At 49.3% G+C, this 12,489-nt stretch overlaps 1 non-coding gene across 1 annotated transcript; it reads right to left on the bottom strand.

Annotated features, from left to right (window-relative positions):
• Positions 1-11,848: 11,848 nt before the first annotated feature.
• On the bottom strand, positions 11,849-11,964 carry LOC132430401 (U5 spliceosomal RNA). Its single transcript, XR_009520492.1, has one exon. It is a non-coding gene; the product is annotated as a U5 spliceosomal RNA (small nuclear RNA).
• Between the last annotated feature and the right edge of the window lie 525 nt (positions 11,965-12,489).

Raw genomic sequence — 12,489 nt, 5'->3', positions numbered from 1 at the left:
CACACTCCTGGACCACCCACCCTTCAACATGAATATAATTGTGCACCTCAGACATGGCCAGGGACCACGTGTCAGCCACATGTGTGCTGAATATCTGCTCCATGGGGTGCCCTTAGCAGATGAGTCTGACTGCAGAGCACAGCTGATCTTGGAGGGATGCCTGGAGGAAGAAGACCCTGGACTATCTGTTTGCTAGACAGAATGACAGGTGGCATTTGAGCACTAACCTATAGTGGCTGAGCCAGGCAGGGGCTAGCTGGTCAGCAGGCCCATTTCTCCCTGTGGGGCTCACACAGACCACATTGCAAAGCTACCTTACATTTAGAATGGACACTGTCAGTGTTTCTCCTGAGTGGAATGTGGGCAAGGTAACGTGCAGTTCCAGGCTGAGGGCAAGCTCTCTCTCACCCTCTGTGGTCAGAACGGCCAGCATGGCCTTGAAGCAAGCTGTCTGAAGACGGCAGAGCCACAGCATGGGGAGATCTGAGTCCCAGGATGATCTACAGAGGACTGTGACCTGAGAGAGGGAAAAGATGACTCTTTCTGCATTAAGTACTAAGATCTGTGGGTTGTCGACTGTAACACGTAGAAATTATTAGCGTAACAGATACACCGTTCAAAGCACGTCCCCAAGTCTCATCTCGGCTGAACCCCAGAGCAAATGTGGGATAAAGGAAGGATGAATCCATCTGTGCCCTTTGCTTTGTGAGGAAAGGAATGTTTCCTTGGTCTGTCCTGAATCTCACAATCAGAAGCTAGGACTCTTGGAGAAATTGTGTACTTATCTTTCCACTTTGCCACACTCTCATAAGTGTCAAAACTGCTGCTGAATACTGTTGCTGTAATTTTCTCCCACAGACCTACATATTCCATCTCTGTAGCGGTACCTGCAACTCGGGTTTATAGACCACGTCGCTCTTCTTAAGAGGCAGGAAGCGGCAGGAGAGGAGGGAGGCAGAGGACTCTTGAGACCCTGCCACGTGAAAATGGAGGAGGGCTCGGCTGGCCCTTGAGCGCATGCTGTTTTGTCTGGTTCTTGTTTTCTATCTCAGAGTGAAGATATGACTACTTAGTCAGGGTCTGCCTGCCTCCTTGTATCCTGTCCTCCTCTCTCTCCTGATGAGAGGACTTTAAGGGGAATTTCAAGAAGCGGATGAGTGGAGGAGTGACCTCCTTTTCCTTGCACGAAGGACCCTTCAGTTGCTGGAAGAACAGGGGAGAAACAGCAGCTCACCTCTGTTGGGCTGTGCTGCTCCTCGGGGTGGTTGCCAGGGATTAACGAGGGTCCAGTCTCCGCCCTCCTCACCCCTCTCCCTCCCACCTGCCTGACACAAATCCTGAGTTGAGCCTGGTTCGTGCCCAAAGGGATAAAACACGCCAACGCCATCCAGAGACACGGTGCCTTTCTTTCTGTCCCTCTTTCTTTCCTTTTTACCTTTCTCAGCAATTATGAGTTTTATTTCTTCAGTTGGAGGGTGTATCTGTTTCAAATTCCTCCAAAGCCAGAAGCGATGGCAACTTGAATGGACCTGATATGAGTGGACCTACGAAGAGCATCCTCCCGTGAGCTCAGGGAAGCCCTTGCTCTGCCTTCCTATCCACCAACGGCCTTCGACATGGCGGCTGGCACACAGTCGGCACTTCACAAATGTTCATTGAGTGAACGGATGATGTGATTATGGTCTTACTTCCTATAAATGTATATTTAGCAGCTGATATCCAATCACACTACAAATAGATTGGACAAATGTCTATATTCTAACAACTGCAACTAAGTTTACATGTTCTTTGTTAACAGGCAAGTAAGAGATGCTTCTATCATTTTCTAGTGGAAAAAAAAGGAGCTGTGGGTCTTAATTCAAGCAATAACTCAAAGACAATACTCAGACATGTGGGTGAGAGACAAAGGGACATTAGCAAAAGGAGAAGTGAATTAATTCAAGTTTCTGGGAAGCAGGAAACCACTCCTTCTTGCGTATCTAAGCAAGAAAAATCCTGGACTCTTTAGAAAAAACAGGACCAGATGGGAACTGAGTCTTCAGGTGGTCTAGGAGACTGGTAGGAAATGGAGGTGAGATCAAATGAGAATTCATTTCAACAAATATGTTTTGGGCTCCTAAATTATGCTTGCCTGATTCTTTGGGGGGAAAAACAAAGAGTGATCAGAGCTTGTTCACCAATTGCTGTGAAAGAAATGGGAGAAATAGAGGTATCTACCACTAATTAATCTAAGGCTGACTGTGACTCATGGTGAGTGGTCCACCACAGTTACAGACTGCACTGGAATTGGAAGGGAAAGACATATTTTGTCAAGGTAGGGATGGTGGTGTATATGACAGGACAGTTAAGAGAGGCAGAATTTACTTAAGCTTTGTAAGTTATTTATCATGTTGGCTGGCAATTATGGAAGCAGATGAAGCTAGGAAAGGAAATTACAGCAAGAAGGAATGTTTTAATGGTAAACCAGAGAAAGGTAATTATGAAATTGGTCAGTAGGAGAAGTAGGTATAGAAGGAGAGAAAAAGTTTTGCTGGAAAGAACACTGGAAAGGTTGGTAGGCTCACGTTGTTGAGGGTTTTAAGTGCGCGGCTTAAGCGTTTATGCTTTGTTCTGAACGCAGCAAGGAGCCGTGGAAAGCCTGTGAGCATAAGAGTGAATGAACACATCTTCTTCAGCCATTCATCTGTCGATGGACATTTAGGTTGCGTCCATGTCCTGGCTATTGTAAATAACACTGCAATGAACACTGGGGTGCATGTATCTTTTCGAATTATGGTTTTCTCCGGATATATGCCCAGGAGTGGGATTGCTGGATCATATGGTAGCTCTATTCTTAGTTTTTTAAGAAGACGTGGTACATATATACAATGGAATATTACTCAGTCATAAAAAAGAATAAAATGATGCCATCTGCAGCAACATGGATGGCCCTAGAGATTTTCATGCTGAGTGAAGTCAGACAGAGAAAGATAAATATCATATGATACTGCTTGTATGTGGAATCTGAAAAAAGGCTACAAATGAACTTATCTACAAAACAGAAATAGAGTTACAGATGTAGAAAATAAACTTATGGTTACCAGGGCGTAAGGTCAGGGGAGGGATAAATTGGAAGACTGGGACTGACACATACACATTGCTATATATAAGATAGGTAACTACTAAGGATCTACTGTACAGCACAGGGAACTCTACTTAGTACTCTGCAAGGCCTAAATGGGAAAAGAATCTGAAAAAGAGTGGATATATGTATATGTATAAAAGATTCATTTAGCTGTATACCTGAAACTAACACAACATTGTAACTCAACTATAATCCGATAAAACTTAAAGAGGGAATGGACAAAACCTGTATTTTAGGAAGATAATGCTGAAGGCAAAGGGCAAGCTGCAGTGTGCAAAGAAGGGTCTGGACATCAGAAAACCACACTGAAGGTGAGGCAGGACCAGGAGGCTCTGAGACAGTGCAGCGCTGGTAGCTGTGTGTCAGAAGGGGTCCGGGCTGACGGGCAGACCAGATGGGCAGGCTGTGGCTGCTGACCGAACGTGAGGAGAAGAGAAGCAGAGGAACATTCTAGGAGTTGGAGCCACAGTGACAAGGAGGAGGAGGATGGTGTCAAGAAAGTCGGGGGACGTAGAGAACAAATGTATGGACACCAAGCGGGGAAAGTGGTGGGGGGGTGGGGGGGATGAATTGGGAGATTGGGACTGACATGTATACACTAATATGTATAAAATGAATAACTAATAAGAACCTGCTGTATAAAAAAATAAATAACACAAAATTCAAAAATTCAACAACAACAAAAGAAAGAAAGTCGGGGGAGAAGAAAGAGTGAGGTTGCACTAGATGGACTCAATTTTTCTATATAAAGTAAGGCAGGAGTCTTGAGCGAAAAAAAGGGAAACAGAGATGGATTTGGGAGTATTAAAAATGGCAAATATCTGAAGGAGCTATTGTGAGTTTAATAGGGGATTAATTAGAGAAGAAAAAATAATGAAGTGTTGTCCTCTGCTCTAAAAGACCTGGTTAAGTCTGAATTTCAATTATTGATAGTGATCTACATTTGCTGATGGACCTTCCCTCCAACGGTTGGCTGGTACCCTACCAGGAGAATGTTGATCCCTGGAGATACGCCCTCTCTCCTCCAGCATCCGAGCGCATCATGGCCCATCTCAGATAGCCTCACCAACTGTACCTCACTGGGTACAGCCTCCCCAGAGTTCGCAGCTTCCCACATAACTCCTTTCAATTTGTAAAGCTAGGTTTAGGATACGGGCAATTGAAAGAATGAAAAGATTCAGTACCAAGGTCAACACCTTAATTTCCTGACCTTTATATATGTCAAGGAGTTGGTTTCCTAGACCCCAAGAAGTTAGAGGCCTCGGCACTAAACTTCTAATGTATGTGGTAAGGAGAAGACCAGGACCAAGTGACACTAGTAAATACCTTACAAGGTGTTAAGGATGCTGATATACAATTCTAACGATGTCAGCTCTGTGAAGAGGTTTTATTATCCCCATCTGCAGGCGCTAGCATGGACCCACGACTGGTGCAGTGGACTAAAAGTCTGCGAGCTTCACTCCAGGCTGACCGTTCACTGGCCATGCACTGCCAGAAACATCCCTCAGCCTTTCTGGGACTCTGACTGCTTGACAGAAATGGGGCTAATGATGGCCAGTAATGGCCCACTTGATAAGGTCGTGGGGATGATGAACGTGCTGGCCTCTAGGTAAGACCCCTTGGGCTCCGGGAGGAGGGGCCACGACCAATGAGGATGCAGAGACGTTCCCCACCGCAGCTCCATCCCCCACCCTGGGCTGTCTCTACTAACCCGGAGGACTCACTGTCCAGACCTCCTAACGTGACAGGGCTGGTGCCGTATGGACAAGGGGGGGAAATCACACTTGAGATTAAACTTCTAAAAAGAGCTGTCAGATTTGTCAGCCGTTCCCCTCCTGACCCCTGTGGAGTGCTGAGAGGCAGCAGTACCTCCCCCGGCATGTTTCTCCTCGGCAGGAGCGGGATGGACGGAGCATACTTAACTAAACGTCTCCACGGCAGCCCCATCAAATATTGAAAGAACAGACTCCCTCAGTCAGCAACAGGGCACAGGACCCAAGCCCTGAGTGTCAGGACTCCCAGCCTCCCCCCCACATGCACTTCCAACAGCTTGTCCGAGGCATGCTTTTTGTTTCTGAGGTTGTAACCCTTTGCCTGACTTGCTGCGCCATTTTCCATAAGCAGGCTCTGGCTTCAGCACCTCGGACAGAGCACAGAGGGCAAAGCGAGTCTGCAGACCATTCAGAAGGGAGAGGGGCTGATGGTCAAGACCAGGGTGGCAGTAGGACACGGGGGCTTTGAGGAGCTATGAGATTTTGATAGGCTGGAGGACAAGGCTGAGATGGGCTAAATCTAGGCTGACCAGCCACTGGCAGGGGCAGCACCTGGGAGAAGGGAAGTACCATCTGAGCAGACAGGTAGATGAGAAACGCCCGCCTGCTTCACAATATAGAGAACCCACCACCCGAGCAGAATGAAAGCCAATTCTGATTATAAACAGCATTTACTTGGACAGTAGCAAGTGAGTGTGGTTTGTGAAACGGCATGACAAAGCTTACCTGGGATGGGTCTGTGGGAATTAAATGAAGGGATATACACATGCGATCAGGTGGTTTGCCCGACACTTCCTTAAGTCTCATCAAATGCTATGCGGTGCACCAGACGCCAGCTCTCCACGTCTTGCTTCTCCCATTTATTTATTTTTAAATCAGTGCTACCGAGCGCCAGGCACCAGAGCAGGCAGGCCCTGGCTGTGTGAAACTGTGGAGGAAAACCCCTGTCCTTGAGGAATTCACAGTCTGACTCCCCGTATGTATCAGTTGTGCAGACTCAGCTAGTTTATAACCTCCATCCCTTCATCTGCAAAAATGGAATGATGGTCCCATCTGACTCAAATCCCCCAGCTCACTGCCTGTCCGCAAGTGGCCACTCAACAAGTGCTTTCTCCCTTCTGCTCATCTGCTCCCTCCCTAGTTACCCATCTGATGGAAGCAGGAGGGACACACGTGGTGTCAAAGGCGAGGATTTCATCCTATGGGACCAGGGCTCTGCCACAGTCCTTCCCCAGAGTAACTGCCCTTTAGAGGCACTTAGTCACCCTTTAGAACCAGGGGTCTCATTTCCCTCTTCCCTTGGGGAGATGCACAGGAAGATTCGATTGCCTCTCCTTCTCTGCCAACTGAAGGCCCCCTCTGTGGTCCAGGTGCTGTGAAGTGAGGTTTGCCCACTGCCTCACTCCATCTTTGACGGACCTTGTGGCCCAATGATGTGGGTCAGGTAAGTTGTACAGGGAACGTCCCGGGGGGGGGGGGTGGCGCTGGGAGTGAAGCCTGTGGATGCCCCCACCTCTGGACCCTGCCCTTTACTGCAATCAGGAAATGGAAATGGCTGTTTCACTCCAACCTCCCCCAGAGGAGGAGGGGAATCACCACAGGGCATTGGTTTTCATAGCCCAGGGGCACTGGTTTGGAAGCTCTGCCCACGTCTCCTGAGACTGGCCTCCAGGCCTGCAGGACAGAGGGCTGGTATGGCCAAGGAGACCACAGCAGTCCTCATTCTGTTCCCACCACCCCCAGAGGTGGAAATCGGGGGCGGTCCTGGTGCCCCAACCCTACAAATGGCAGAGACAAGGCCCGGAGTTTAAGTGATCTGTTCGAGGTCAGATAGGCAGGAAGCATCGGCTTGGACAAGGACACAGCTCAGATCCTGACTCCAAGTGTGGAAAACACCTGGCACCCGGTCGGGGGGCGGCTGCCCAAGTTGACAGCTGACAAAGGAAAGGAGGCAAGTTCTTAGAGGATGACACGGCAGAGTAACCACCGAGATTCAAGATCAGGGTTCCGACTCCCAAGGGGCCTGCTGCCTCCGTCCTGGGTGGGGAGAGAGGGTGAGGCCAAGAGGGGTGGGGAGAAAAGTCCCTCCCCACTGCCAGCCTGTTCTCCTCTGTCGGAACACCACAATCCACCTGTTCTCTGAACTGGGGAAACCAAAGCACCCAGACGGCTACCTCAGTTCTACTGAGCAGCTGAAATATCTAAATCGACGGCCCCCCTCTTCCCCGGCGAAGGCCTGTTATTTAGGTTTTCTGTTCACCCTAACTCCGCCATTCACCATGATACTTGCAAATGGGGTCACAGAAATTAAGAATTGGCAACGACAACATTTGCAGCAGGTCCTACGAGAGACTAAGGTGAACCCTGATGTGTGGCTATGAGAAAATCTTCCAATTCGACACTGCAGAATAAAACACGTGTGTTTTCCCACCACAAATCCCATTTCTTACTCTTCCCAGCCTACCTGTGAGGGAAGGCAATGGGGGCCCCAGGCCATCTCCTGTCCTCCCCGCTCCACCTACAGCAATGCAAATTTCATTGCAAAAAAAGACACAAAATTTAAGTTTCCTCTTTTCTCCCCTCTACTATTCCATATTTTACCGATAAACCAGTTGCCCCCTCCAGATGCCCTCAGTCCCCACCGCCACATCTGTCGCCGTCATTGAGAGAATAAACGCCAGTTTTCGGTTTAACAGTCAGCTGCGGACGCCTTGTCCCTTTCGTTGTCAGAGCGTCCTGCAGGCTCCCAAAGCCCCTGTCTGCTTCCTGGGGCTGCACAGGTGACCCCTGAGGCTGCCCTGAACACATCCCTTAGCTCGGTGAGCCTGCGGTCTGGACGGCAGACCCCCAGGTCAGAGGAGGCTCCTGTGGTGAGATCAAAACAGAGTCACCACGGGGGCAGTGGGGATGGCGATGCTCGGGAAGGTGGAGACGTGGACGGTGAGTAACTAACAGTAATGCTTAAAGGGACCGAGGCGCTTCCACTCAGCACGGGGAAGGGGACCACCCAGAGCCCGTCTGCTAAGAGAACCTGTCCCTGCCCACAGAGGGATGCCAGCACGTGGCCCTGCAGCCCGCGCCTCCAGGAAGGACTGAGGCTGCCCACCTGCTCACCCTGCTCTCGCCTCAGTCCGGGCCCCAGGGGAGCAGCCTCCTTGGTCATCTCACCAGACCGTCAAGGTGGCCTTGGGAAACGGACATTTTCACCCTCCTCACCCGCCCCCGCTTCACAAATGAGGAAATAGCTTCACAGATCTATCAACTTCACGTTGGAGGCACAAGGGCAGTAATGACACCCGCTAAAGCTGACTGGACCCTCGCCGTCTGCCCGGCGCTGTGCTAACCCTCTGTGTGGATGTCACCTGACCCTCCAACAACCCTGAGATGCTCTATCATCAGCTTCAGTTTACAGGGGAGGAAGCCCAGGCTCACGGAGGTTGTGAAACCTGCCCACGTTGACACAGATACTAAGTGGCGGGGTTTAAGCCCGGGACTGCAGAGCCTGTGCCGTCAGCTGCCGCGTCAGTAAACACCAGGGCTTCAGTTACTTGAACCCATAGCTGTGCTTTTTAAATTTCTTGCTCGTTAAGCTCTGTCACTTGATGTGTGTGGCGACGGTTTAAAGCGCCCTCTTTAAAACGTGAAGCCATGTGATGTCTGGGCACCTGGCTCTCTCCCTCCCCCCCTCCCCAGTTCTTGCAGGGCCACAGGAGCCTCCAATGGACCCCAGGGTCCTAGTCATGGAAGTGAAATGGGCGCTTCCATTGGAAGCATTTGTGCCAGATGGGGGCAGAGCTGGGCCAGCGGCTGCGGAGAACAACGGGGCATGCCATCGGGAAGCCACACGGTCCCCTGCCAGGGAAATGTCTCGCAGACAGTGGCTTCTGAAAGTATTTCAAAGACATCAATAATTCATCAACCCCAGAGGGGAGAGAAAACAATTTTTTAAAGAGGAAAACAAAGATCTAATGGGCCTCAGAGACTCCCACATGATTGGCTAAGTTGTTTTTGCATTCAGCTGCTGGAGTGCAGGAAGATGGGAGACGGGGGGCGGGAGGAAGGATGTATTGGCTTGAAAAAAAAAGCACACCTTTTAAAGGGAGAGCAGCCTGCAGCAGCACATCTGTACACCCTGAATCTGTACAGCTCTTCAGAGTTTACCAAGAGCTTTCACACATACACTGTGATCTTTAAAAGAAGAATGGGGGGAGAACACTGCAGTTTCAATTAACCTAAGTTTTCAGATGAGGAAACTGAGTCTTCAAGCGCTCAAGGGTCTGCCAACCACCCAAACCCAGTCTTCGGCCCCTCACCCAGCAGGCGGTGCAGACGCCCCTCGTGCCCCTGTGTCTGCTCCATCACAGGAGGTGCCAGGACGTCCAGAGAGAAGAGCTGGGAGACCAAGCAGGGAGCTCTGGTCTGGAGTTCTCTGGATCTCAGCACACATCTCAGCTGAGCTTCCCAGGGGTGAAGAAAGACCACAGAGCCATTGAAACCTCTCCTTTCCCACCAGGACTAGAAGCAGCTGTGAGGTCCCCAGGGAACAGATTGCATCTACTCTTGACCTTCCAGAGGGCCTCAGGAATCCTTGCATGAAGCAAAACGGCATCCTTGTTCGCAGTTACGAGAAACAGAGACAAAGATTGAAAGTATAACCTGCTAAGTTATACTTATACTTAGACTTTTTTCCCACGCGTTGTTTCTACCTCTGTGTTCAGGAGTCCTGTGCTACGTGACTTTCCCGAACTTTCTTCAGAATCCGATGCCATTCTGCACATTTGAGGAGCTACTTAAAAGGGGGCTCAGACTCCCCTTCCGATCCCTTCCTCACCTCCTCTGCTGTGATCCTTTCCTATCAGCGCCACACAGGAAGAGGAAACGCGTGTTTGCCTTTTGTTCTGTGATTCTTGTTGACAGCCAGAGGCTCTATCCTTATCTGCAGCTTTGCAGTATTATTGCACGCGAATGCCCACTTCATTACTGCAGAGCATGGAGGTCCTTTCAGAAGTTGCTTCATCAAAATATGTCATCATTAGACGCTTCTGCATCAACATACAGGACATCTACTTGCCAGCATCCTTTACATTGCCAGCAGCCCCCCCTTCCCCCCAACTGCGGACCCAGGGTACCCCTCCCTCTCCATCCCCCACCGAGTGGTCTGTTTTGACTCCCTTCCTGTTACAGAGACATCCCTTCAGTAATCTGAGGGTGTGAATGCGTTAACGCAGGTAAATTGTAATTAATTTCCCTCTAATTGATGCGTAGGACTACCTAGGCCCCTCATTTTCTTCCCTTCATTCCTTTATAAATATATGATTTGACAGGTTAATTTGAAAGCAAAAGTGAGATTCTTTACAGCCATCTAAGCAGAAGCCCCAGAACGCAATTTGCTGTCTAGTTGGGAAGCATAATAAAAGGGTTGAAGTCAGGTTATCCTTTTTTTATCATCATTTTACTAATTTAATCTTTTTCCCCTTCCTAAGGTAATGAAATATTCATTTCACAGCCTGAAAACCTTAGCAGCCGTTGGCGGGGAAGCAGGATGCCGAGAGCTGTGGCATCACGGGGTGACCTTTCTTGGCAGGCCCTGCAGTCGGACCCTGAAAGGGCAGCGAGAGGGTGATGCGGGCAGCTCGGGGGGAGGTTCCGTGTTGGCAGCTGAATCGGGATGGCATCAAGTCTCCCACTTCCTGCTGCAGCTTGGAGAAAAGCACGGAGAACTCCTGCAGCTTCTGGGCCGTGGGAGAGCCAGCCAGCCCACAGCCAGGAGCCACTTTCTGAAGAGGGGCAGGGAAAGGCCATGGCTCTGAGCTCCAGTGTGAGCTGCAGGGAGGGCTTATGGCAGAAGACTTCTCTGCAGGGGAGCCAACCCCTCAGGGAGAGAGAGGACCCAGCTGCCCAAATGGCAGGCTCAGCTATTACCTGGCGTTTTGCAATTACACTGAAGCGAGGGCTGGGGGCTCCCACGGCGCAGAGCCTTTCCACAGCCAACGTCCCTCGGTGATTAGATCACATTCCAAACCACCCGCGGCATCGCTTCCTGGTGGTTTTCTAGAAAGCTCTCAACACCCAGGCCTGCCCACGTGTGGGTCTCTTTCTTCCTGGGAAGCTGGCCCTCTGCTAGACCATCCACTGAAGGATCCAAAACCACCTGACTCAGTTCTTTTCCCCCCAGCGTTGGTCTAACAGCGGGAGGCAGATGCCTGATGGAAGCATCTCTAGGCTGTACCCCGGGTACCTTTCTTCTTAAGCCTTCATCTTTTCCTCTCCTTATTGCGAGGTTAGAAGCAGGAAGCCAAAGGGGAGAACACTGGTTTCTCCCTGCTGGTACAGTGAGGTGACTGCCCCAGGGATGTCCAATATCACACACCTGGTTCCATCTAGATTCTGAAGTTAGAGTCCCTTTAAGAAGAGCACATACATACAAGTAAGCCCAGGAGACACGTTCGCACCAGCTGACACTCTCCTGCACTCACAGAGAAGATGAAGTGCCTACTCTTTGGTTGGAGGACCCTGGGGGAGAAGGAGGGGGTCTTAAGAGGCAGGGGGTTGATTAGGGCCCTGCAGAGAGGATGCCTAGAAGCATCTCATCCAGAGAGCTCGGATCCAAGGTCCGTGCTCCACGCTAGCAACATTTCAGGTCCCCATCCGACAGGTTCCTTCTCCACGGGAGAAGAGGCTGAGCAGACTGAGACCAGAAGGGAGATGGGTGTCATCGTCACCATCTTCACAAGTGTGTTCGTGCCCCGTGTAGTTCATTTTTATTTGTCTAAAGATGTTGCCATGTGCAGGTTGATCTGCCAAAAAATGTGACAAAATAAGTGATCTGATAAATGTCTCCTAATCATGAATTTTTTCTCTAAATTTTATAAAATTGTGTGTTTTAGTGGTTCTAGCCCTTCTCTGCTTCCTCATGTCACTGGGAACTTTTAATTTTTTTTCTTTTTTTTTTTGCCTCACAAGAGTAAGGCCTCAAAAAATTGGGTAAAGACTCAGAACTGTTCCTCTCCACGGAAATCTTTAGTAAATAGCGAAAGATTTATACGATCTGAAGAGAAACCAGAGTATACTTTTATTTTTATAACAGATTATGCAATTATGACTATTCTCCCACATAGAATTTAGATTTAATTTTTCATGTCCAAATACTTGGGAAATTTCATCCATTGGGGAAAAGGTGTCTTTCACCTACTGTTGTTTTTAATTATCAGCATGAAAAGATCTTAAAAGGCTGCCTGAAAATTAAAGAGAAAAAACATTTGTCAGGGAAGCTACTCCAACACGTCAGAGAAAAAAAGTACTATTGAAAATGTAGGGAGCAGAATGAAGAATTCACAGTGGAGAACTGAGGACGAATCCAGTTTGAGAGATGGGCGATGGACAGACAAGAAGGAAGAGAAGGGAAGTCTGAGGAAGGAAGAAGAGCCAGAAGGATAGTAAAATGCTAAACTTTGCAAAAGAAAGAACCTAGGTTTCTGGGAGTAGACGACACAGGCATTGCATTGCCTTGAATCGTGATTTTCTCATCTCAGAGAGCTTTGCACCAGCACCGTTTCTTGGGTCTTTCCAGAAGATTGATACAAGATGAGATCA

The sequence above is a fragment of the Delphinus delphis genome, chromosome 8 (assembly GCF_949987515.2).
Source record: "Delphinus delphis chromosome 8, mDelDel1.2, whole genome shotgun sequence".
Taxonomy (NCBI): Eukaryota; Metazoa; Chordata; class Mammalia; order Artiodactyla; family Delphinidae; genus Delphinus; species Delphinus delphis.
The sequence above is the reverse complement of the archived record's forward strand: the minus strand, read 5'-3'. Positions and strand labels throughout refer to the sequence as shown.